Below are 26,384 nucleotides of genomic sequence, written 5' to 3' on the forward strand. Positions count from 1 at the left end.
GGCCAACACATTAGAGTAAAACGAAATTGTACAAATCAATCAGATTACTTAAAAGAAGCTATGAAGTTAGATGAACAACATCAAGGATAATGGTTATAATAAGCAAACTATTAAAAACGCCCGTATAGCAGTATCTACAAAAGAACAGGTAGACTTGATCAAAACAAAACCAAAAAAGAAACCTCACTATGATAAGAATAGAATAAAATTTGTTACACAATTTTCGCCACAATATAATCAAATTTGCAACATAATAAAAAAACATTTACCCATCTTAAAGGCTGACAATAGTCTAGCAAAAATAGTAGATAAAAATTGTCTATTTTCATATAGGAGAGGAAAAACAATAGGGAACATAGTCTCCCCAACAAGTACAAAAGTAGTAAAACAAACAACTTGGTTACAAACTAAGGGACTCTATAAATGTGGTTATAGTGACTGCAAAGCCTGCAAACATGCAGATACAGGAAACGCCTTCCAATCAACAAAGACTGGAGAAACTTTTAAGATAAACAGACATTTAAATTGTAGAGATAAGGGGGCAGTGTATCTTGTAGAGTGCAGTATTTGTAAACTTCAATATATTGGTAAAACGGTAAGAGATAAGAAACCGTATACGAGAGCATCTATCGAGTATCACTGTAGACACAGAAAAAAGTAGACAGAGAGAAGACAAACTACTTCCCATAACAAAACACTTTATAGAGGAACATTTAAGTGGACAGTTGTAGAAAAGATAATTTTAGATTCCAGGGGAGGTGACTTAGACAGTGTGCTAAGTAAAAAAGAAGTATATTGGATGTTCTGTTTGAAAACCAATATCCCTTATGGATTTAATTCTAGGTTTGAACTCATAAATTTTTGGGAATAAAAACCAAACTAAGTAGTCTCAAACAAATTAATAAATAAAAATATAAAAAAAATTATTTATGAGTTCTAAAACCTATTCATAAAATCCTGGATACTAAAAAAGTTTCACCCTGTAACGTCATAGAATGTATTTTTAGTACATGAGTATATAAAGTTATTATGCAGAGAAATTAATATAACTTATACTCATAAAAACAAAACAATCTAATAAAAGTATACATAACAAAATTGATATAAGATAGAAAGATCGTTTTTTCTATTATACAAAGCCCAATAGAAAACATTAATACACATTAATTTTGACCCAGAACTGAGAACAAAACACAGAATGGACACAAAGGGATTAACATGTTGAACTAAGTTGGGCAAGTGTTTTTAATTGACCTAATTACATTTTGTATAAACTTGTGCTGTCACAGCGCCAGATCAGAGGTCTATGAGTACGGCTCAGCAGAGCTGAAACACGTAAGACCTGATCTGACACCCTCCTTCAGCTTATTAACATGTCGTGTGTTAATATTTTTAAAATTTAAACAATAAAATTTGCTTTGTTTACCTGTATCCACTACTGGAAACTGTTCACTTTTACTTTTATTTATATATATATATATATATATATATACACACACACACAACAGTGACAACACTGAAGAAATGAAAATGTGCTACAATGTAAAGTAGTGAGTGTAAAGCCTATATAACAGTGTAAATTTGCTGTCCCCTCAAAATAACTCAACACACTGCCATTAATGTGTAAACCGTTGGCAACAAAAGTGAGTACACCCCTAAGTGGAAATGTCCAAATTGGGCCAATTAGCCATTTTCCCTCGCTGGTCTCATGTGACTTGTTAGTGTTCCCTCATACTGGTCACTGGAAGTTCAACAAGGCACCTCATGGCAAAGAACTCTCTGAGGATCTGAAAAAAAGAATTGTTGTTCTACATAAAGATGTCCTAGGCTATAAGAAGATTACCAAGACCCTGAAACTTAGCTGTAGCACAGTGGGCAAGACCATACAGTGGTTTCACAGGATAGGATCCACTCAGAACAGGCCTCGCCATGGTCGACGAAAGAAGTTGAGTGCACATGGTCAGCATCATATCGAGAGGTTGCCTTTGGAAAATAGATGTATGAGTGCTGCCAGCATTGCTGCAGAGGTTTAACGGGTGGGGGTCAGTCCATACACCACACACTGCATCAAATTGTTCTGCATGGCTGTCGTCCCAGAAGGAAGCCTCTTCTAAAGATGATGTACAAGAAAGCCTGCAAACAGTTGGCTGAAAACAAGCAGACTAATGACATAGATTACTGGAACCATGTCCTGTGGTCCGATGAGACCAAGATAAACCTATTTGGTTTAGATGGTTTCAAGCTTGTGTAGCGGCAACCAGATGAGGAGTACAAAGACAAGTGTGTCTTGTCTACAGTCAAACATGGTGATGGGAGTATCATGGTCTGGGCCTGCATGAGTGCTGCAGTTTCTTTGAGGGAACAATGAATGCCAACATGTACTGTGACATACTGAAGAAGAGTATGATCCCCTCCCTTCTGAAACTGCGCTGCAGGGCAGTATTCCAACATGATAACGACCCCAAACCCACCTCCAAGATGACCACTGCCTTGCTAAAGAAGCTGAGGGTAAAGGTGATGGACTGGTCAAGCATGTATCCAGACCTAAACCCTATTGAGCATCTGTGGGGCATCCTCAAATGGAAGGTGGGGGAGCGCAAGGTCTCTAACATCCACCAGCTCTGTGATGTTGTCATGGAGGAGTAGAGGAGGACTCCAGTGGCAACATGTGAACCTCTGGTGAACTCCATGCCCAAGAGGGTTAAGACAGTGCTGGAAAATAATGGTGGCCACACAAAATATTGACACTTTGGGCCCAATTTGGACATTTCCACTTAGGTGTGTACTCACTTTTGTTGCCAACGGTTTAGACATTAATGGCTGTGTGTTGAGTTATTTTTTTTATTTATTATTTATTTCAACTTATAGCATACAAGGGTCATTAAGGAAAGAAAAATGGCAATAGTAATGATACATTCAATAATCACATTTAAATTTAAATTAGTAAATAGGACCATAGAGTTCTTGTTTCTTGCATTGTCGGTTTCAGGCTTGTATCAAAAGTCTGTGAAGAATTATAGAGTCTGTGGCCGCCTATTTAAGATTATGTTTGTGACCCTTTACACTTCTTATTTGTGAACATCCAAGACCATTTTTGTTATAAACAAATAAAACTATAAACAATAAATTCCACAATATATGAGTATGTATCGATCCTGAACTATACAGATTATTAAAAGCTAAGTATCGCTCTGTGGTGTTGTTTATGAAAAGGGTGGGTATCCCTAAATATTTTTGTCAATATTTAATGTTATAATAGATGTGAGGTTGCTTGTTGTTTGGTATATGTGAAGGAATGTGAAGCGGAGGAAATTGAGATATCTAGGTGGATCTTGTTTCCCATAGGAACATTATGTCTGCATATGTGTCAAGTGTGTTTGATAGAAGGTAGTGATATCTTTCTAATTTGAGGTTGGCTTGAGTTTCATGTATCTATATTTGTAAAGCGGGGATCGTTTCTTTTTTCCACATTCAAGGTATAAGTTGGTGAGTGCTGTTTATCATGATTTGTAACAAGTCAGTGTGTAATTTTGATTTGATTTTGGGGTATCTATGGAACAAGAAAATTGTTGGATCTGTGGTTATAGGCGATTCCAGAGTGTTTTGTATGTATGGTATGATTGAGAACCAAAATGATTGAATTTTGGAAACAGGGTACCCTTGTTTGAGCAAAGCCTCCAACAGCGGTTTGAGGAGTTAGGATGTATTTAAGTCTTTGTGGTGTAAGGTACCATCTGGTTAGCAGTTTGATATTAGTCTCTAATAGTTTAGCTGAGTGTGCTGTTTTTGTTATGGAGATGAAGATTGAGCGCCATTCTGCTGATGGTATTAGAAATGGTCTCTGTCCCATGATTTAGTATAGGTCGGCAGGTCGTTCTCTTTTGGCGTGGTCAGGAGTTTGTAGGTCAGTGAAATGGAGTGAAGGGTAGGCGAAGAAGAACTACACAGTTTTTAAAATGGGATTCGTTGTCTTGTTAAATTGTGTTTTTGTGTAGTTTTTGAGAAAATGGTCAAGTTGAAGATATCTAAACCATTGTGCAAAGAATCCATCCCCTAGGTGCATAATAGATTGTTTGGGTAATATCCTGCCTTCTTACACTAAAATGTATGTAGTTAGGCGGAGCTGTATGTCTTTGATACTAGTGAATGTGAGGCCTGGTTGGAAACTGTTGTTTTGTAGAGTGGATGTAAGTGGGGAAGGAACTGTGGAGAGATTAGAGTGAGATTTAACTATGTTCACCCATACTCTGTGTGTTTCTGAGATTATTGAGTTTCCAGGATTTTTTGTTTTAACTTGCCAGATTTCTGTCCAGCATGAGGCTTCTAGTTGTGGGTAGTTTGAAAGATCATGTTCGAATTTGACCCATTGTTTATGGTAGTGTTCCTCATATTAGCACCAGTCTATTATTCTGGAAAGGTAGACAGCATTCTGATATTCGTGTATGTTTGAGACTCACAGGCCCCCGATGAGGTGGTCTCTGTATAGTGTTGATTTGGCAACCCTCGGTGGGTTGGATTTCCAAATATAAGAATTGATTATTAATTGCAATTTTGGGATCATAAGGTTTGGGAGGGGAATAGGAACAGTCTGTAGTATGTACAGGATTTTAGGGAGTAGTGTCATTTTTGTCATACCGATTATTCCAAGCCACAATATTAATTTGGGAGTCCATTGTGTGGTGTTTGAGGATATATTTCAGATAATGGAATCATAGTTTAGTTTAATCTGGTCAACCAAGTTTGAAGATAAATGTATGCCTAGGTATTTAAGCGATTGGGTTCTGAGTGTAAATGGGGCTATGGATTGAAGAGATACTAGGTCCCCTTTTGCTATATGTACTGGGAGGAATTCAGATTTTTCAAAGTTTATTGAAAAACTAGACATAGTGCCATATGTTGTGAGGATGGAAAGGGCTGCTGCGAGAGAGCTTAGAGGTGTTGTAAGAGTCATAAGAAGGTTGTTGGCAAATAATGCTAGTTTATATTCAGTTGTTTTGATTTTGATGTCTTCAACCAGTTGGGGCATGTGTAGGATAGGGGCAAGCACTTCCATGGAGAGAACAAATAAAAGGGAGAGAGGGGACATCCTTGTCTAGTTCCATTTTGTATTGTAAATGGGTCTGACAGGAGGCCATTTACTTTTATCTTGGCAGAGGAGGTGGTGTAGAGGGCAGAGATTTTGGATATGAATTCCCCAGGTAAGCTGAATTTGTGGAGAGTACAAGACAGGAAAGCCCAGTCTAAGCAGTCAAATGCCTTTTTGGCATCTGTTGAGATGAAAAGTGGTGGGATTTTATGTTGGGAGGTGTATTGTAATAGGTGTATCGCTTTAACTATATTGTCCTTCACTTCTCTTTGTGGCATGAATCCCGTTTGGTTATTATGTATCAGATGTAGAAGGGATATGTTAAGTCGGTTGGCTAGTATTTTGGAATAGAGTTTTAGGTCAACATTGAGTAGGGGGATAGGTCTAAAGTTGGAGGGGATGTCAGTTGGTTTGCCAGGTTTAGGAAAGACGTTTATGTTTGCTTCTAGCATGCTTGGTGGGAATGGGTGATCTGGGCCTATGAAGTTGAATAATTTTAAGAGGTGCGGTGAAAGATATTGTTTGAATTGTTTATAATAAAAATGACTAAACCCGTTTAGTCCTGGGCTTTTTCCTTGTTTGAGGAACTTATTAGCTAACTCCAGTTCTTGGTGAGTGAGAGCTTAGCTTAAAGATTGGAGCTGTTTGGGGTGGACTTGGGGAAGTTTTAGCTGTTCAAGGTATTTGTGGCATTTCTTTTTATGGACTTCTATACTGCGGTTAGAGAATAAGTTGTATGATTTGGTATAGTACTGGCAAAACTTGTTAGCTATATTTTAGCTATATTTTTGAAGTTTGTTGTCTTAGTTGAGTTGTTAGTTGTCAATGAGTGTATGTATGATGAAGTGTGTTTGCACTTTAGGGCTCTCGCTAGTAACCTACCTGGTTTATTTCCTTGTATGTGATATTTCTGGCGTAGCAAGAAAGCAGTGTTTTGGGTCTTAATATATAGAAAATTGTTAAGTTGCAGTCTGGACTGGTCTATTTTTTTCGGTGTTTCCAAGTCTGCACAGTATCTTTTGTGTGAATAGTCAAGTTTTGCTATTTCCTTGTTTTTTTTATAGCTTTGTTTCATCAAAATGCCACTAAAGACACATTCGTAAGCTTCCCATGTAGTAATCAGTGTGTTTTCTGTGGTGTTGATTGAGAAATACTCTTGGAGTGCAGGGTCTATGTCTATTTTGATCAAAGGGTCTGATACTGATAGTAGTGTTTCATCCAGCCTTCATTGGAATGGGCGTAATCGTATCGAAGGGCAAGCAAATGAGCTGCAGACAGCTGAATGATCTGACCAGCTAATAGGGATAATACGTGAGAATCTTAGTTTTAGTAGGGAAATGTTATCTGCCATTATATAATCGATTCTAGAGTAGGATTTGTTTAGATTTGAAAACAATGTGTAATCTTGTTTATGGGGATAGAGATGTCTCCATGTGTCATGGAGAGTTAGTTATAAAGGGTTATTCCAAACAGTGTGTAAAGTATTGCTCTGGAGTTTTAAGTGAGGGTTAGTGCTATCTATGGTGGGATTCAATGGGAGGTTAAAGTGTCCTGCAAGTATTAGCAGTCCCTTTGAATACATGAGTATAGAGTTGGTTGGTTGTTGGAAGAAGGATGCTTGATTTGTATTTGGGGCATAAATATTAACTAATGTTATTGGTTTCCCATATAAGAGGCCATATAAATAAAAAGAGAGAAGCGCTCAACCTGGGAACAAACAATAACATATTAGCCTGTTCTATGGCTAGTTACCACCCAAGAAGCAGTCTCCTTTTGCTCAACATGTGCCTTTCACAGAGAAGAACTTTCCTGTAGCATATCAGTCTGATCATAACTTAACAGTACAGTCCAGCCCCAAAATACCAAACAATCCCTCTCTGAACGAGAGAAACAGCAAAACCCCAGATGTACGTTTCAGCATAGTGTGGGCCTTGTCAGTGAGGTCATAATTTGCATAAATAAAAAGAGAGAAGCGCTCAACCTGGGAACAAACAATAGCATAATAGCCTGTTCTATGGCTAGTTACCACCCAAGAAGCAGCCTCCTTTTGCTCAACATGTGCCTTTCACACAGAAGAACTTTCCTGTAGCATATCAGTCTGATCCTGACTTAATAGGACAGTCCAGCCCCCAAATACCAGGCAAACAGCAGAACCCCAGATGTATAATTTGGCCTAGTGTGGGCCTCATCAGTGAGGTGCAGCAATATCCCTCTAGGCACACTGAGCAATGGGTCCACTTCTGGATTCCCACATCACACTTAGATAATAGCCGCTTCCCTTGTTCAGACAGGTATTGCCTGGTATTTTGGGGCGGGACTGTACTGTTAAGTCAGGGTCAGATTGATATGCTACAGGAAAGTCCTTCTCTGTGAAAGGCACATGTTGAGCAAAAAGAGGCTGCTTCTTGGGTGGTAACTAGCCATAGAACAAGCTATTATGCTATTGTTCATGTCCAGGTTGAGTGCTTCTCTCTTTTAATTTATGCAAAAATAACTCTTAGGGAAGTCTCCCTAAGTGTGATGCGGGAATCCAGACATGGGCCCGTTGCTCATTGTGCCTAGAGGGATATGGCTGCACCTCACTGACAAGGCCCACATTAGGTCAAAACGTACGGCTGGGGTTTTACCGCTACCCTTGTTTAGAGAGGGATTGCCTGGTATTTCGGGGCTGGACTGTACTGTTAAGTCTGGATCAGACTGATATGCTATAGGGAAAGTTCTTCTCTGTGAAAGGCACATGTTGAGCAAAAAGAGGCTGCTTCTTGGGTAGTAACTAGCCATTGAACAAGCTAGTATGCTTTTGTTCATTTCCAGGTTGAGCGCTTCTATCGTTTATTTTATGCAAATATGACTCTTAGGGAAGTCTCCCTAAGTGTGATGCGGGAATCCAGACGTGAACCCGTTGCTCAGTGTGCCTAGAGGGATATGGCTGCACCTCACTGACGAGGCCCACACTAGGCCAAAATGTATGTCTGGGGTTTTGCCACTTCCCTTGTTCAGAGAAGGATTGTCTGGTATTTCGGGGCTGGACTGTACTGTTAAGTTAGGTCAGACTGATATGCTATAGGAAAGTTTTCTGTGAAAGGCACATGTTGAGCAAAAAGAGGCTGCTTCTTGGCTGGTAACTAGCCATAGAACAAGCTATTATGCTATTGTTTATTTCCAGGTTGAGTGCTTCTCTCTTTTATTTTAAGAGGCCTCAGCTGACTGCCCTGCCTGCATATATTTCACACTAGTTTGGGCTGTGCATTGCAATGGCCCGTGCATTGCTATAACAACATATGTTCACATTTTCAAGTGAACATTTTATAAGTGAGGCATTAACATTAGAATTATACAAGAATTGAACAAGGATTGGGTAAGGGGCAAGACACAAGGCAAGTACTTCTGTAATATTATGTTTCATATACCTTTTTGTTTTATTATGCAATTGCTACTGTAATTCCATGTCTTATGTGTTTAACTGGTTCCCAATTTTGTATAATTTTGCTACCTCTTGTCTCTACAACAAACTACATTATTCAATTACTCCTTCTCCCTCTCCACCTGCACTGTTCATTAGCCCATCTCTCTTAAACTCACCTTACTTTTGTAATCATGAACTTTACCAATTCCTAAACACTCTCTCTCCCCCTGCAGCTCGTCTCAAAAGCAGTCTCACTACTGCAAATCTGTATCTCATCTCATGTCACTCTACCTCTTGCTTTTACTTACTGCTGGTGACATCTCCCCTAATCCTGGTCTACAACCACTGCCAAGCTGTGCACATCCATGTGTACCATCCCATAGACTCAGAAAACAAAACTCTGCAAAATTTACTCACATTCCTCTTGCATCAAAAGCCACTACCCCTTTCACTTGCGCACTCTGGAACTCTCGCTCTGTTTGCAACAAGCTCACTTCTATACATGACCACTTCATCTCCCGCTTCCTCACTGTTCTGGCCCTAACAGAAACTTGTCTTTCTCCCCTAGGCGCTCTGTCACATGTGGGTCTCCACTTCAGCCACACTCCTAGGTTTGGTAATAGACAAGGAGGTGGTGTAGGTATTTTACTTTTCTCTCGTTGCACCTTTCAACAATTACATCAAATTTCTTCCCTCACATTTCCCTCATTTGAAACCAACATTATTCGCTTATTCTCTCTGTACAAGTTGCAGTCATATACCGACCCCCTGGCTCCTCAACTCAATATCTAGATCACTTGGCTGCCTGGCTACCTTATTTTCTTTCATTTTCCCCTGCCTTCATTCTTGGTGACTTCAACATCCCCCTTGACAATCCCACTGCCTCATCTGCAAAACAACTTCTGGAACTCACTTCCTCTTTCGGTCTGTCAAAATGGACTGATTCTCCCACTCACAAAGACGGTCACTCTCTTGACCTGATCTTTAGCTATCGATACCCTCTCTCAAATTTCACAAACTCCCCCTTTCCTCTTTCTGATCACCATCTCCTTACTTGCAACATATCATCCCTTCCTACAACTCTCCCTCCTTCTACTCCTCACACCAAACTTCACAGAAGCATTATGTCTTTAGATCAGCAGCAGCTTGCTAATTCCCTCAAACCGCTCCTCTCATCCGTCTCCTCCTTTTCCTGTCCTGAACAATCTATCTGCCACTATAATTCCAACCTTATATCCGTCCTTGACAATCTCGCCCCTCTTACCATTGCTTGGAAATCACACACTCCTCTGACATGGTACCTACGCAGATGTTCCCGTACTGCTGAGCGGCACTGGAGAAAATCTCGGAGTTCATTTGATTTTCTTTGTTACAAATTAATCTTGAACTCCTACTATTCTGTCCTTAATCTCCATAAGCAACACTACTTCTTCAAACCCAAAATGTCTGTTCTCCACTTTTAATACTCTTCTCCGCCCTCCCCCACCTCCTAATACAACTTCTCTGTCAGCTCAAGACTTTGCCAGCCACTTCAATAACAAAATTGACTCCATCAGAAATGAAGTCAGCACTCAACATAATTCCATTCTCCCTCCCCCTCAAATGCTCTCACTCAACCACAACCCACATAACCTGAAACTTAGCTCATTCTCCCCTGTTACTGAGGAAGAAGTTTTGGCACTTATACTGCACTCTCACCTCACTACTTGTCCCCTTGACCCTATCCCCTCACAGCTACTCCCCTCGCTCTCTGCTACCCTTACCCCTATACTAACACACATTTTCAATTTCTCCCTCAGCACCAGTATATTTCCCTCATCGCTGAAACATGCACTGGTCACACCTATCCTCAAAAAACCTTCCCTTGATCCTACCTCCCCATCCAACTACCGCCCTATTTCCCTCCTCCCTCTTGTCTCAAAGCTTCTCGAAAAACTAGTATATGCATGCCTATCCCATTTCCTTACGTTAAACTCCCTTCTTGACCCACTGTAATTTGGATTTCGTCCCCATCACTTCACAGAGACAGCTATTGTTAAGGTTACCAACGACCTACTTACAGCAAAATCAAAAGGCCACTTCTCTTTGCTTATCCTCCTTGATCTGTCCTCAGCCTTTCACACTGTAGACCACCCTCTTTTGCTCCAAACCCTCCAATCCTTTGGCATCTGTGACACAGCCCTTTCGTGGCTCTCTTCCTACCTTCCTTCCTCTGCCCTGTCACGACTTTCTGTCGGAGTACCGCAAGGCTCTGTCCTCAGTCCCCTTCTCTTCTCAATCTACACGTCATCACTAGGTTCCCTAATAAATTCCCACTGTTTCATTATCATTATCAATATCATTTGTATGCCAACGACACCCATATCTACTTCTCTGCACCAGACCTATCTCCTTCCTTGCTAACCCGTGTCACTAAATATCTTTCTCACATCTCTTCCTGGATGTCCTCTCACTACCTCAAACTAAATCTCTCCAAAACTGATCTCCTCATTTTCCCCCCTTATTCAAAAATCTCCACCCCCAATCTCTCTATAACTGTCGACAACTCCATCATTACCCCTACCCCGCATACCTGATGTCTCGGGGTCACATTTGACTCAGATCTTTCTTTCACTCCTCACATTCAGTCCTTGGCTAAAGCCTGCCGCTTCGACCTTAAAAATATCTCTAAAATTAGACACTTCCTTACACAAGACACAACTAAGATTTTAATCCACTCTCTCATTCTTTCCTGCCTCGATTACTGCAACTCTGTCCTCTCTGGTCTCCCCACCTGCCGCTTAGCTCCTTTACAATCTATAATGAATGCCTCTGCCAGACTCATCTTGCTTACATGTCGCTCTTCATCTGCTGCTCCTCTCTGCCAATCCCTTCACTGGCTTCCTCTTGCCTTTAGGATCAAACACAAAATTCTCACTCTGACATACAAAGCCCTCAACTGCACTGCTCCCCCTATATCTCAGACCTGGTCTCCAGATACTCTCCCTTCTGTTCCCTTCGCTCTGCTCATGACCTCCTACTCTCCTCCTCTCTGGTTACCTCATCGCACTCCCATTTACAGGACTTCTCCAGACTGGCTCCCATCTTGTGGAACTCTCTGCCTTGCCCCACAAGACTCTCCCCTAGTTTTGAAAGCTTCAAGCGCTCCCTAAGGACTCTACTGTTCAGGGATGCATACAATCTATGCTAACCGTAATTTATACCAGTTCCACTCATCCATTGCTATCCCCTGAACCCCCTTAGCATGTAAGCCTAAGAGTCCAGCTGTTGGTAGATCACCTTCTTAAGAGCTGACTACAACAGTGCAACTCTTGGCAGGGCCCTCTACCCATTTGATCCCTATAATTGTTTTGTTGTACTCCCCCTTTGTTTATAGCGCTGCAGAATCTATTGGCGCTCTACAAATAACCGATAATAATACTAATACTAATAATAATAATAATAAATATCTACCTTCTTTATCTTGTTCCTTATGAAGGAGTTCAAATGGAGTTGCTTTATGAAAAAGTATACTTACTCTTTCTTTTTAGGGTTACTACTGTGAAAGTGATTTTGATAGTTGGAGGAAAAATACTTGGGTACTTTGCCCTGTTTAAACTGGGTTTCTTGTAGGAACAAGATGCTGCCACTTTTGTGGTTGAGGTCATGAAATGCTTTTGACCTAAGCATTGATGGGGATAAGGGTAAATATCTGATCTCTATTTTGCGTAGCCATGGTGTTAGTGTTCATGTAGGTGTAAGAAAGATCCCTATTGGAGTTTTGTATTGATAGGTACAACAGTATCCAATTGTCTTAATCAAGAGCAGTACATGGAATAAAAATATTATAAATAAAGCATTAATAAACAAAACACTTTTAAACATAATATTTTTCAAACAATGGTGGGCTAAAAAGTGATCCTTTCCTGCAACAGCAGGAAAGAGGATATAGTAATTAACTTTTTACATAAGTGAAGAAACAAATCTGTTAGATTTTGGGCTTTTAAAAAGAGGCTAACAAAGCCCAAGAATCTGCTATAAGATAACTAAATGTCAACAATTGTATTAATGAAAGAGTGTGTTTGATTTATAAACCATGGGAAGAAGACATACAAGACAAAGGATTGGTCTCACCCATTTTCTGTATGAGAATGTGTTTAAGTCCTCAATGTCTCCGGGGTCTGAACATGTTTTCCTCTGGCCCTCCCATGTGAGCTGTAAGTGGCAAGGGAAGCCCCATCTATTTGAGATGTTGTTTTTTCTTTGTAGTGTGGTGAAGGGTGTGAATCCCCTTCTTCTTTGTAGTGTTCTGGTCGAGAGGTCAGCATATATAGAAAGTGCTGTTCCCTGAAAACTTAGAAGTGATGATGACCTGGCTTGCTTCATGATATCCTCTTTTTGTTGGAAGTCCTGTCATTTTATTATCACGTCACTTGGCAGTAATCCCTCTTTGGGTCTGGATCTCAAGGCCCTATGGTATCTGTCCAAAGCTATCGGTGTTGAGTATGATGAGTCTTAGGTACTTGAATAGGTCTTGTAGGTATGTATGTAGTGATGTTTTCTGGAAATCCCCTGATTCTTATGTTTTGTTGCCGACTTCTGTTTTCAAAATCTTCCAGCTTGTCTTGGAGCTGGGAGATTACATTGCTTTGTGCCTGTACATTCTGTTGTAAATCTGCTATTTGTGATTGATGTGATTCCAATTCCTCTTTAAGGTATTCCACCCTATCCCCTATTTCATTCATTTCTTCACGGAGTTCAGAGATCTCCTCTCTAATGCAGGATTTAACCTGTGTGATTAGGTTAGTAAAGTCATGCTTTGATGGAAATGATTCTAGGAAAGCTTGTGAAACTTGCTTGGTGTCAGAGATAATGGATTCTGATTTTGATTGGAGCTGAGGAATAACTTCTGTTTGTTACTGACTTTCTATTTGTGGAGTAAGGTTCTCAAGAGGCTTAAATAAATTGTTCATTGAGGTGGTAGTACTATGGTGGTTTCTAGGCGTTCTGTCTTGTTTGGTTTGTTTCTCTGGTGACATCTCCTCTTGACCTGTTATTACTTTGTCAGGAATTTAATAATGATAGAAAATCCTGTTTTCCTCAGGGTATCTAGCTGGTAGGCCTTAGTTCAATGATAATCGCCCTGCTGTAGTTATAAGATAAGATGCTTCTTGGTATATATGACCCTCAGTGGGTGTATTATGAAAGAGTATATTATGTTGAAGCAGCTTTAACTGTATATTTGTCTGACCTGAAGGTAATGTTATAGTATTGTAGATATAGGCGTGTTATATTCAGGTAAGATGTGATGGCAGGGCTTTAGAGATTTCAGATAACCTTATGTTTAAGCATATAGTCTCTGCACATAAAACTTAGAGAATTGTACATGAGGTAAACAATATATTTTAGCCTTGTGATAGTAAAGTATGGTAAAGGTACCTTATTGGATATGCATGATAAGTCCTTGTAATATAGCACTCTTGGATATAATTACCAGGTAGGCCTCTGTTGAGCCAAGTCCATGATTCGTGGATTCAGAATGTCCAAGTTAATATAACTCTAATGCTGGTTTTACAAGTGGTGACTCACCCCCTACAATGCGTAGACTGTTATTATTGTGATTCCCATCAATGATGGGGTAGATGTGGGCCGGATCCAGTGTAGGCTGCAGTAGGCTGAAATGAAGCCTGGGCCTAGATTTGTGAATAACATCCGTTTCTGCCGTGTAGATGCGTTTATCAGGTGTTATGAGGGTTAGTGCACCTCTTCTGGTAGATGTTTATGCCATTACTAGGTAAATCGCTTCGTTTTCCGGGAGTTCTGGATTAGGCCCAAATGTAGCTGGGGGCTGGATAGATTTGGTGGTGATAGACGGTCGCATCACGAGTGGACGATCATGGACGTTTTTGAGGCTCTGGCGATATTTAAGTGTGAAGATCTAACTTCTTGGAGAGTGCATCTCCGTTTTGGTCACAAATGCTGGTCTTCTACCTTTGTTTTTTGGCAGGGATCTGGGGCTATCCTCAAGAGCACACCTAAGGTGCATCCATTTCTCAGACGGTTGACTCCGCCCCCCGTGTGTTGAGTTATTTTGAACAGCAAATTTACACTGTTAAACAGGCTGTACACTCACTACTTTACATTGTAGCAAAGTGTCATTTCTTCAGTGTTGTTACATGAAAAGATATAATTAAGACAAAAACTGGCAGCACCACCTTCAGTATGCAGAAATCTTCATTTATTATCCCATATACAGGAGCAGGTATAAATGACTAAGTTTCGGGTCACATACCCTTAGTCATGTCAATTACAAAAGTGCAACACATCACCTTTAAATACCTTAACCAGGTGAACTAACTCCTCCCCTTTAACTCTTTCTTATCTATTACATTCTTGGGTCAATCAAGCTCCCTCTATTGGCAGACGAGAAAAACTTATTTATATAAAATCTATAAATTACACACATATATATACAGATATGTAGCAGGTTACTCCATTACACAATTCCTCATGTGGAAATAATATTATATCAACTTTTTTACAAATCCAAATTACAGAAATATACTTAAATCAAAATCTCTGTTCATAACTTTTGGGTTTAAAGAGTCTAGGGTATAAATCCAGAATAATTATTTTCTTTTCAACAGCAGCTCCCTATCACCCCCCTCTCCTGGGGACAGGGACCCAGTCTATAACTTGAAACCTTAACTGTGAAATACTGTGGCCTGCCTCTAGAAAGTGGCAGGCCACGGTGGCTTCTGCGTCTTTTCTTCTGATGCCAGATTTGTGTTGTACCATTCTTTCTCTTACCCTTTGTGTCGTTTCACTGATGTAAATTCTGGCACACTGGCATTTAATAAGGTACACAACAAAAGTGGCATTACAGGTGAAATAACCCTTAATTTTAAACATTTTACCTGTTGTAGGTTGAAAAAAACTATCACCTTTGATTACACTATTGCAGCTAGAGCAACCTAAACATGGGAAGGTACCTTTCTTTTGTGCACTACGGTAGCTAGTCGAATCTCTTTTAAGATTACCCATATCTGCCCTGACTAACATGTCCTTCAAATTGTATGGACGAGTATATGCTGGCATCGGAGGTTCTTTAAAAATCCTATCTAGTTCCTCTATGCTCTCCTTTCCTTAATTAATTCCACAGGGTAACCTCTTTGCATAAACCGTATGCCTTCCTCGGTCAGTCTAGTCTCAACTAATGTATCATCAGCTGTTGAAAAGAAAATAATTATTCTGGATTTATACCCTAGACTCTTTAAACCCAAAAGGTATGAACAGAGATTTTGATTTGGGTATATTTCTGTAATTTGGATTTGTATAAAGGTTGATATAATATTATTTCCACATGAGGAATTTTGTAATGAACTAACCTGCTACATATCTGTGTATATATCACAAGCAGTGATCAAGTGCGCAACTGCACGAAACATGTCTGCATGTGGTTCAGATCACTGACACTGTGTTTTTACATTAAGTGCTTTATTACAGTCGTGTGTAGGCTGTCATGTTTTTACTTTTGTTACTACAATAAAGGAAGTTTTACTTTTCTTTGGAGAGAGATTTTTTGCGCTACAAGTGGGGACAATCCATTGGAATATATATATATATATATATATATATATATATATATGTGTGTGTGTGTTTAATTTATTGATTTTATATAAATAAGTTTTTCTCTTCTGCCAATAGAGGGAGTTTGATTGACCCAAGAAGGTAATAGATAAGAAAGAGTTAAAAGGGAAGAATCAGTTCACCTGGTTAAGGTATTTAAAGGTGATGTGTTGCACTTTTATAATTGACATGACTAAGGGTATGTGACCCGAAATGTAGTCATTTATACCTGCTCCTGTATATGGGATAATAAATGAAGATCTCTGCATACTGAAGGTGGTGCTGCCAGTTTGTTGTCTTAATTTATTGCCAAAAGTTTTTGTAGTAACCTGTTGGCGTGCACACCTGTTTGCCTGTGGTGCTGGATTTAATTGAACTTTGCATGAAAAGATATAATAAAATATTTACAAAAATGTGAGGGGTGTACTCACTTTTGTGGGATACTGTATATAAATATATATAGAGAGATCCAAAGACAGCAGAGCGCATCGTAGCGCAAAAAGACTTCTTGTTCAATAAAAAATTCACATTTTATTATAAACAGAGAAAAAGCATAACAGCTAACAACAGCTGATAAAAAGCACTCAGAGTAAAAACAGACACAATGTCAGCGGTCAGGACCTCACACTGTTGTTAGCTGTTATGCTTTTACTCTGTTTATTATAAAATGTGAATTTTTTATTGAACAAGGAGTCTTTTTGCGCTACGATGCACTCTGCTGTCTTTGGATCTCTCTATGTTTGTGCGACGCGGCTTACAGACCGGGTTCTGAACGCATCAGCTGCAGGTATCCAGTGAAGTGTGACACACCCCCTCTCCATAGCGCGCCGAAACTCAGCGTGGCTACAGGTACTGTCTTTGAGTTCACATATGTATACTAATGCAGGGTCTCTATGTGCGCTTTTACACAGTTGTTGCTTGTATATTTATATATATATATATATATATATATATATATATATATATACACAGTTTTGCGCCCTTTTACAAAAAGTATATATTTAAAAATAGAAAGAGGATTTTTTTCTATATATAAAGAACATAGGAGTGTAAAGTATTCCCAACTCACCATTGGGTTTAACGCAGCTGGTCTATCACAGTGTCAGGTTAGTACTCAATGTATGCACTTAGACTATTGCATTGATATGGTAAGACATATACAAAACCATAGTGAGAGTGTGAGAAAGAGTGGAGAGTATTATAGTGGGAGTGTGTATGTATATGTGGGATTGTGTGTGTGTGTATAAATAGGTAGGTGTGTATTATTGAGTATGAGTGTGTGGACAATGCTCCATCTGGAGAAATCATCCTCCGTGTGTGAAGTGCCTCCAAGATTCATTTACATGTACTTATTTTATAACAGAGCTCTTTACAAATGTATCATTGACTAATATATGCATATAGTTTATTATATAGATATATTAGGACACATACAAAAGCTTAGTGACAGAGTATGTGAGTGTGTTTGTGTGTGTGAGAGAGAGAGTGTGTATTATTATTATTATTATTCTTTATTTATAAAGCGCCAATAGATTCCGCAGCGCTGCCCATGGGTACAAGGATAACAGTACAGTGGAGAAACAATACGATAAGACACAAAATTTTACAGACAAATACAGGGGGAATTGAGAGCCCTGTTCCCGTGGGAACTTACAATCTAGATGGGTAGGAGGATTGGAAACAGGAGGTGGGGACTGCAGAGGTGAGAATGATATTAGTGAGGAGATAGAGGGCAACTGTTAGTTAATTGAAGTTAGTATGTTAATAAGTCGGGTGATAAGCTTCCCTGATCAGAAAGGTCTTTAGGGAACGTTTAAAGGAGGAGAGGTTAGGGGCAAGTCTGACATCTGGAGGAAGTGCGTTCCAGAGGGTTGGTGCTGCATGAGAGAAGTCCTGTAGTCTAGAATGAGAGGAGGTGATGGTAGAGGAAGCAAGAAGCAGGTCGTTGTTGGATATTAGGGGATGGGCAGGAGTATATTTGTTGATGAGTGAGGACAGGTAGGGTGGGGCAGCATTGGTGAGGGTTTTGTAGGTCAGGCTGATAATTTTGAATTTAACTCTGTTGTAAATGGGGAGCCAGTGAAGGGACTCACAGAGAGGCGCAGCAGAAACAGAGCGTCGAGAGAGGTGGATTAGTCTGGCAGATGCATTTAGGATGGATTGGAGGGGAGAGAGGGAGGCCAGTTAGTAAGTTGTTACAGTAGTCAAGTCGGGAAATTACCAGGGAGTGGATGAGCTGTTTGGTAGTTTTAGCACTCAGAAACATGCGAATTTTGGAGATATTGCATAGGTGGTTGCGGCAGGATGAAGAGAGCAGTTGGATGTGGGGAATGAAGGACAGATTTGAGTCAAGCGTGACTCCGAGGCAGCGGACTTTGGGTGATGGGGAGATAGTGGTGCTGCCAACAGTGATAGAAAAATTAGAGACTGGAGTGGAGCTAGAGGGGGGAATTAGAAGTAGTTCGGTCTTGGACATATTTATTTTTAGGTGGTGAGAGGCCATCCAGGAGGAAATGCCAGATAAGCAGTCGCTGATGTGAGAGTTGACAGAAGGAGAGAGTGCAGGGGTGGAAAGGTAGATCTGGGTATCATCAGCGTAGAGGTGATAGCTGAAGCCATAGCTGTTGATAAGTTTACCCAGTGAAAAAGTGTAGATAGAGAAGAGTAGAGGACCCAGGACAGAGCCTTGAGGTACTCAGACAGACAGGGACAATAGAGAGGAGGAGTCACCAGCAAAAGAGACTGAGAAGGATCTGTTAGAGAGATAAGAGTGAATCCAGGAGAGGGCAGTGTCACAGAGACCAAGAGAACTGAGAGACCGTAGGAGAAGGGGATGGTCAACAGTGTCAAAGGCAGCAGACAGGTCAAGTAAGATGAGTATAGAGTAGTAGCCTTTGTTTTTAGCAGAAAGGAGATCGTTAGTAACCTTGGTGAGGGCAGTTTCAGTTGAGTGTTGGGGACGGAAGCCAGATTGCAGGGGTTCGAGCAATGAGTTTGAGGACAGGAAGTGGGTTAGGCGATTAAAAACTAGTTTTTCAAGGAGTTTTGAAGCTAGTGGGAGCAGTGATATGAGGCGGTAGTTTGCAGGAGAGTTAGGGTCGAGGGAGGGTTTTTTGAGGATGGGGGTGACCTTCGCATGTTTGAAGGAGGCAGGGAATGAGCCGGTAGAAAGGAATAGGTTAAATATGTGAGTAAGAGCCGTAATGAGGGTGGTAGACAAAGGAGGGATTAGATGTGAAGGAATAGGGTCAAGTGGGCAGGTAGTGAGATGTGAGGAAGACAAAAGGGAAACCACTTCACTCTCAGTGGTTGGGAGGAGGGGGCAGAGAGTGGCAGAGGGGGTGACTGGGAGCGGAGTTGGGAGATTGCAGGTTTGTGTTGGGATGTTTCCTCGGATTGCAAGTGTTTTATTGAGAAAATAGTCAGCGAGGTCTTGAGCACTGAATGCAGATGAGGGTGGTGGTGCAGGTGGGTAGAGGAGAGAGTTGAAAATAGAGAAGAGTCTTTTAGGGTTTGAGGAGTGAGTGGATATAAGAGAGGAGAAGTAGGTTTGCTTAGCTAAGCGAAGGGCAGAGGTGTAAGAGTAGAGAATTAACTTATAGTGCATAAAATCATGTTCAGAGCGGGATTTCCTCCAGACACACTCAGCAGTGCGGGAGCATTTTTGTAGGTGACAAGTTTGTTGGGAGTGCCAGGGTTGGAGCTGACGACGTGGGTCTTTGCGAGGTTGGGGTGGAGCGAGAGTGTCAAGTGCAGCAGAGAGAGTATTGTTATAGTGGGTTATAGCAAGGTCAGGGCAGGATATCGTGGAAGTGTGGGGGAAGCGTAGTTGAAAAAGATTGGAGAGTTGGGGAGCGTCCACAGTGTGCAGATTTCTGCTGGTGCGGGGGCGAGAGGGGGAAGTAGGTTTAGTATCTATATTAGGATTAAAGGTGAGCAGATGGTGGTCTGAGATGGGAAATGGGTGACATGCAACATTAGAGAGAGAGCAGAGATAGGAAAATAGCAGATCAATCGAGTGTCCATCGTGGTGGGTAGGGAATAGGGTGGATTGTGAGAGGCAGAAGGAGTTAGTGAGTGAGAGAAGTTTAGAGGCAGCAGGGGCAGATGGGTTGTCAATGGGGATGTTGAAGTCCCCTAGGATTAGAGCAGGTGTATTTGTGGAGAGAAATTAAGGAAGCCAGGCAGCAAAGTTGTCAAGGAATTGGGAAGTTGGTCCAGGGGGGGTTATAGATAACTGCCACTCTGAGAGAGAGAGGGGGGAGAACAGGCGAATGCAGTGGACTTCAAAGGAAGAAAAGGAGAGTGATGGAAATGGGGATAGGTACTGATAGGAACAGGAGGGGAAGAGTAAGATGCCAACACCGTGTCTCTCACCTGGCCTAGGTGTGTGGCTAAAGTGAAGAACATTGTGTGTGAGAGCAGCAATGGAAGCAGTGTCAGAGGAAGATAGCCAGGTTTCAGTAATAGCTAAGAGGTTGAAAGCGTTGGAAACAAACAGGTCATGAACAGTTGTAAGCTTGTTACAGATGGAGCGAGCATTCCAGAGGGCACAAGAAAAGGGAGGGTTAGGCGCTGTGTATTAATTGAGATGAGATTGTTGGTATTGCGTGACCTAGGATTTTTGCAGTGCAAGATGGAGCGAGAGTGTAAAAGTGTGGCGATTGTTGCAGGGCCAGGGTTAGGAGAGACATCACCAGCAGCAAGCAGTAGTAGCAGTGAGAGAGACAGAAGGTGAGAGTGAGATTTGTAGGAGCGGGAATGATTAGACACAGGAGAGTTAGAGGTGGAAGTGTTTCTAAAGAAACAAAGTAGTTCATGAGAGGACAGCATAGGGGATGAGAGAAGGGAGGGGGAGATATGGATAGTGTGGGGATTGTTGTTGTAGGGACATGCAGTGATTTTTAGGAGAAGGGAAGACAGAGAGAGCAGAAAAGGCATAGAGAGCATTGTGTAGAAGTATGGTTATTAAGTTTACCTGTTAGTTGGTCTGCAGTTTTAACCTCCAGTTTCTAACTCCAGTGTGCTAACTCTTGCTACTTGTAACAGAGAGCTACTTAGATCGGAGAGCCTTGGCCCAAAATGAGCCTTAAGCCTTCTTCATATGTAGTGGTGAGAAGTGATGAAATGATTCTAGCCAGCTGTTACAGGCAGTTTTGCATGTGTGTGTTTGTAAGTGTGAGTGTTTCTGTGAGAGAGAGATTGAGATAATGCAAATGTGTGTGTCTGTGAGGGTGTGATAGTTTGTGTATGAGAGCGTGTGTGGGTGAGAGAGAGAGTGTGTGTGAGAGAGAGAGAGAGAGAGAGTGTAAGTGTGTGTGTAACTGTGAGTGTGTGTGTGAGAGAGATAGAGAGAGTGCCAGTGTGTGTATGTTTGTGAGAGTCTGTGTGAGTGTGTGTGTGTGAGAGGGTGTGTATGAGAATGTGTGTGTGAGTGTAAAAGAAAGTGTGTGAGACTGTGTGCGTGTTACTTAACCATTGATCAGGGCCCCCCCCCCCCTTTGATATGTGCAATTTTTTACCAAGTGACTAAAACATATATGCACTTTATTCTTAAGTGTAGTAAAACTTGGAAATGTTGTAAAGGTAGTAACACACAAACACAGAGACACACAGACACACTCATACACCGAAACACACACTCACACATAAGGATTCACATATAGACACTCTAGCAGACATGCAAAGAAACACACAAACTCACTCAGAAACAGACACCCAAACAGACACTTAGCACTTGTTTACATTGACCTGACAAGTAATGAGGTAGACTACAGTTTTGTCAAAAAAGGAGATTTACAAAATATGGAGTTCTGATTATCTTTTTGTCAAGGAAGATGCCAACTAGATGACGACAACAGCATGCAGTGACTGAAAGGAAGGGCCTGAAATGCCTAAACAATAATTGAAAGGTTAAATGGTGGATTGGTGCCTACCAGAAAGGTCTTATTAGTCTCAAAATCTGTAGAAAGATGTGAATAATCAGTAGTAAGGTCAAAATGTCCAAAAATGTAACAGACAATTTTATTTTATGGCCAGACTGGTGTGCATCATCCATGTGAGACAGGATGCAGTCTCAGAATTGTGATGTCATCACTTATTATTTAAAAGGCCTCTGTTCAGTATGCTTTGCCTTTGCGTTGTCTCAGACCTGTTTGTGAGAGTTCCTGTGTATTACCTGGCTGCCTGACGTCCTTCCTGGTTCCTGATCCCTGGAACTGGAGGGTTTCAAAATGGAGAGCCCCAACAGCCATGGACAACTGAGCAGTTTCGTGAGTAATGAGTGCGGGCTGAAGGGGCCTGCCATTAATGGCCTCAATAGCAAGAGGAACGGACCGAGGCAAAACAGGAATGGAGTGTTTTGATACAAAAGCACTGTCAATGAAATAGCCCGCAGCACCGAAGTCAACAAGAGCCTGAGTGACTATGGAGGAGTCCACCCATGAAAGGACAACCGTGACCAAAGGTTTCTCCTTAAGCGGTTCCGGGGACGAGGATAAACCACCCAAGGTCTGCCCCCGACAGGACCTTAGGTGTGAGCATTTCCCGGCCGTGTAGGACAAGACTTCAAAAGGTGGCCCTGTAACCCACAATAGAGGCAGAACCCCTCCCTCCTCCTAAAGGCCATCTCTGCTGTGGAGAGATGCATGAATCCCAGCTGCATCGGCTCAGCAGTATCTGGTGACTTGGGACCAGGAGGCATGGGAGGAGAGGAGGCATGGGTGGGAATGAACATGTAGGAGACAACGGAACAGGAGGCTTCGGCAAGCGCTCCTTGAAAGAGGGTCTCTCTCTGAGTCTGATGTCAATTAGGATAAAAAAAGACACCAATGCCTTGAGATCCTCTGGTAAATCTCTGGCAGCAACTTTGTCTTTAATTGTATCAGAGAGCCCATGAAAGAAGGCGGCAACAAGATCTTCATTGTTCCAACCTACCTCTGCGGCAAGCGTACGGAACTCAATAGCATACTGAGCAACAGATCTTGTACCTTGCTGAATGGACATGAGTCATTTAGCAGCAGAGGAAGAGCTAGCCGGAACATCAAATACCCTTCGAAAGGAGGACACAAATTCAGGGTAATTTGAAATCACAGGTTTATTAGTCTCCCACAAGGGATTAGCCCAGGCAAGAGCTGTGTCAAAGAGTAACGAGATGAGAAATCCCACCTTAGCTCTGTCAGAGGGAAACGCCTGAGGTAACATCTCAAAGTAAATGCCCACATGGTTAAAAAACCCTCTGCACTGAATAGGATTGCCTCCATATCGCTGAGGTAGAGGTGCAGAACCGGACATGCTCCTGGTAGGCATAGGTGCAGCAGCGGAAACAGAAGCAGCCATAACTTGCAGGACACTTTGGTCCAAATGTGCAGTGCGAGTCAGCAGGGTTTGCAGGGCTAGTGCAAATTGATCCAAGCGGTGATCCTGTTCATCCATCCTGGAAATGATGGCAGGTAAAAGTGGATTATTAGCACCATCAGGATTCATGGCCTTTGCGTAATGTCAGAGTGCCAGGAATCAGACTGAGACGAGAAGTGCAAAAATAATCACACCTTTATTAATAGCAAAAAATAATAAAAAGTCTGCAAGTCAAATAACAAGCCAGGAGTCAGAACCAGAGCTGCTAGTCAGACGAGCCGAGTCAGGAGCCAAATTGAATAGTCAGATGAGCCAGAATCAGGAACAAGGAAAACAACAGAGTCAGGAACAAGCCAGGGATCAGGAACCAAGAAGGACGTCAGGCAGCCAGGTAATACTCAGGAACTCTCACAAACAGGTCTGAGACAACGCAAAGACAAAGAATACTGAACAGAGGCCCTTTAAATAATAAGTGATGACATCCCAATTCTGAGACTGCATTCTGTCTGACATGGATGATGCACACCAGTCTGGCTATAAAAGGAAGTGCAGGAAATGAGCAGTATCCCCCTCAATGCACCATAGTCAGGAAGAGAGGTGAGTAAAATGGCTGCCAGCAGCACATAGCAAACACAACAGGGAAAAAAACCTGACAGGGTGTCTCTGTGTGTGTATGTCTTTGTGTGTTTTCTGAGGCTGTCTCTGTCAGTGTTTCCTTGGATGTATGTGCAAGTTTGTGTGTGTCCATTGTCTGTTACATTTTTGGACATTTTGAACTTACTACTGATTATTCACATCTTTCTACAGACTTTGAGACTAATGAGACCTTTCTGATAGGCATCAATCCACCATTTAACCTTTCAATTATTGTTTAGGCAGTTCAGGCCCTTCCTTTCAGTCACTGCATGCTGTTGTCATCATCTAGTTGGCATCTTCCTTGACAAAAAGATAATCAGGACTCCATATTTTGTTTTGTAAATCTCCTTTTTTGACAAAACTGTAGTCTACCTCATTACTTGTCAGGTCAATGTAAATGTCAGGTCAATGTAAACAAAATGCAGACATTAAGAGATCACTTTTTAAGGAATCATATTTGTAAATGTGCAAACAAAAATAATTATGTGAATTCAGAATTGTACATTAATGATGATCTGGATAGATGGCTAGATGAAGAAAAGTACTTTTGAAAGGTTGACATGTGTTTGTTCACCCCCCCCCCCCCATTTTCCCCAACCAAAAGCACCACTTCAAATATGGTGTACAAATGTTCCCATCTGTCAGCTTTACTTATGGATTTTGAAAATGCTGTACTCTATATGGTCTTGGTGGAACCATAAGCTGTGGTACTCAGTCTCATACCATTAGATCTGGTTAAATGCAGGACTTAGGCTTGTTTGTATGTATTTCAAAATTAAGTCAGCTGTAGTGTAAACTGAACAGTGTTAAGTTAACCTGTCTCATTTCAAACTCTGAGCAATCTTAGTCTGAGAGTAACATTGTATGTTGATGTAAAAATCTTAGATAAAATGCCTCCTTGCATCTGGTAAGTCCTAACTCCTCTGAAAATGAAAGTGATCTGCCATCTGACTCAGGCACACACTGTACAAACTTAAGTGCCAAGACTGTCTCACACTGTGCATAGTGGTTCAGAAATCCTCTCAAATGCTAATGCTTTACTCCTTGTAATAACATTTCCCATGCTCAATAGCACTCTGCTGTAGCACCCTCTGGTGGCTGCCAAAATGTTAAAAAATTAAATAAGTTGTTCTTGCTTCTTGGGGCCCCCCTGGCCCATTGGGCCCATGACAAGCGTCACCCCTGTCACCCCCTGATGGCGGCCCTGATCATGAGGGTTGTGTGACCATATTGAGGAGTTTCGGCGAGTACCTGTGAGCTCAATACTACTGGTAACCTGGAAACTGTTATGGGGCTAGATTACCAGTGACACACTAACTGTTGCGCTTGAGTGATATCAGGTTTATTGCGCATTGGAAATAGTGCACAGATTGCACAATTGAATTTAATGCGCATCATGATAGGGCAACTTCAGAGCTCTGGTTAACTGTTTTGCTCGACAAAACTAATCAAAAATACATTTTAATGTATAATTACACTCATAATAACACTATCTATTCTAACACTATGTAAAAAAAATCATTTCAAAAAAATATTGCATGAAAAAGTTGTAAGGGCTCAAAGATATGAAGTTTCATATGTTAGAAACAAAAAGGTATACAAAAGACTTTAACATAGAGATACATATATATATATATATGGGGAATTGTTGAAATTTTTTGATATTGGGGTTAGTCCTCTCCAGTATATATATAAATGTCTAAATATGTATATATATATATATATATATATATATATATATATATATATATATATATATATATATATATATATATATATATATATGTGTGTTTGTATTTATTTATAAAAATACACATTTATGCAATATTCAAATTTAATAAAGTGTTGAACTATGTATTTACTGTAAATATTTCACATTCTAATGTTCTTTGCATAGAGGAATATGTTCTAAGTATTTATAAATAGAGGGCCTTTTGTCCCTCTCTCCAAGGACATTATCACTGGTTTGCTTTTCTATATATGTATGTTTGTTCTATGAACATTTTGCATTTTATGTTACTAATCATTGGTTTATAGCGCCCCCTATGGGCCAATCTTTTTGTGTCACATCATATTCCTATATATATCTGTATATACATATAAATATATAAATATATATATATATATAATTCCAAAAGTAGACAATGGCAACAGCACTTTTCTTTAAAACACTTCTTCTTTATTAAAGTAACATTCGGATAAAAACACAGCAAACACAGCGACGTTTCGAGCCTCTTGGGCCCTTCCTCATGCTATAGATTAAGAACAAACATCTCCCTTATGTACACCTGT

This window comes from Bombina bombina, chromosome 1, assembly GCF_027579735.1.
Source record: "Bombina bombina isolate aBomBom1 chromosome 1, aBomBom1.pri, whole genome shotgun sequence".
NCBI classification, from domain to species: domain Eukaryota; kingdom Metazoa; phylum Chordata; class Amphibia; order Anura; family Bombinatoridae; genus Bombina; species Bombina bombina.